Genomic DNA, 1,984 nt, shown 5'->3' with positions numbered 1-1,984 from the left:
AATAGAGGAATTTAGGAATATGATTTTGCTAATTTTATATTGTCTGATGAATTTGGAAATTGATAATAAGGACACTAATAAGGAAGATATTTCTGGAGTCTAGGTCCAAAATTTAGATTCTGGATTGAGTTTTAGAGCTATAGAAATAAATATGGTGAAGCCAGAAGAAATTTGACTTCTTTTGGGATTTTGACTGTGTTTGGGATAACATAAATGTTCCTCTCTGAAGGAACAAAGAGTGCAACTTTTCAGTTTTAAGACTTACTGTGTCATCCAGAAAACTCTTGAATTGCTCCAAAGGGAAATTCAAAATCAAAGAAAGAAAAGATATTTCAAAGATGTTAATAATTTTTTGTTTGATTTTTTTTCTATTAAAAACTAATTGCTGATTTCCAGTAAGATGGAAGAATAGGCAGACAAGCAACACATGCCCTCTTTAACAAAAAAAAAGAAAAACTAATGGACAGGAATCCTGAAGATAATCCTGGAGCCCTGAGATTTGAAAGGAACTATACAGAAGTGGATTAGGCACCAACTAGTGGAAAAATCTGAACGAAAACAGTGAGTACAGAGACGGTCGGAGCTGTGGACTGTCAGCTACTGTGACAGGACCAACAGCCTGAATATTTCCAAGTAGTGTTAGGACCTGACCTGAGAATTGACCTAAGGATCAGCTCTGGTCACCAAGGGCCTCAGGGACAACTATGCTGGTGGCCTGTGTCTAGGAAGGGAAACAGCCAGAAGGGAGACAACGTGAGCTGTTGACTTTCTGCTGTCCAGAGGGTGTACCCATTTTGATTGTTTATACTCAGAAGCCATTTTGGATATTTAACGTGACCAAGAGTACAGCCATTTTGAATGTTTACAAGTGGTGGCCATTTTGAATATTTAAAGTGACGGAAGGCATAGCCATTTTGAATCTTTACAAGTGGCAATCATTTTGGATTTTAAAGTGATAGCATTCTCATTCGGATTCCAGGGACCTAAGAATAGGCTCTATTTGCCAAGGTCAGCAGGCACATATTAGAAGCTGAAAATAGGAAAGGAGACAGGTGGTGAGTGTATAAGTGCTGTCAGCTAGCAAATAGAAGAACACAGTACCCTGTTTGTATAGATAACATACACAGAAAATGAAAATAGTGGGAAAGTCACTTCAACATACAATCACCAATTAAATATAAACACAAAAAATGTCACAATGCTTTAGAAACAACAGAGTATCACAGTCCACACAAAGAAGCAAGATAAAGCAGGAGAAACAAGGGACCAGGATACACACCCAAAACACATCCCTGAGGAAGACGTGACATTGTAACTCCCTGATAAGGAATTCAAAAGAATTATATTTAGTTATCTTCAATGAATTGAGAGATAGATCAAGAAAAACACAGAGAAAACCCTAGAACAATGTCAAAAGACAATACAAGAACAAAATGACAAAATAAATGAAAAATTTGAAATGATACAAATCTACACACAGAAAACCAGAAGATTAATACTAAATTTTCAGAAATAGATGAGACATTGAGTGGAAGGAGATAAATCAGAAAAAAGATCAAAACAAAATGAAGAAAGCCTAAGTTTCATGTGGGATACCATCAAAAGGAACAACCTATGTGTAATCAGAATTCCAGAACAGGAAGAGACAACTAAAACCATAGACAAAATTGTTGAAGATTTGTTGGAAGAGAATTTTCCTGGTATGATGAAAGATGAGAATATATCCATTCAGGATGTCCAACAAACCCCAAACAGGATAGATCCCAAAAGAAAATCACCCAAACATATCATCATCAAGCTTACCAAAACCAAAGACAAAGAAAGAATCATGAGAGCAGCATGGGAAAAATGAAAAGTTACCTACAAGGAGCAACCAATAAGACTAAGCTTGGATTTCTCAACAGAAACCATCCAGGCAAGAAGACAGTAGGCTGGTATATATAAAACCCTGAAAGAGAAAAATCTCCAACCAAGAATTATGTAC

The sequence above is a fragment of the Orycteropus afer genome, unplaced genomic scaffold, assembly GCF_000298275.1.
Source record: "Orycteropus afer afer isolate SDZICR_OR568_19922 unplaced genomic scaffold, OryAfe1.0 scaffold00081, whole genome shotgun sequence".
Lineage (NCBI taxonomy): Eukaryota > Metazoa > Chordata > Mammalia > Tubulidentata > Orycteropodidae > Orycteropus > Orycteropus afer.
This window is presented reverse-complemented; position numbering follows the sequence as displayed.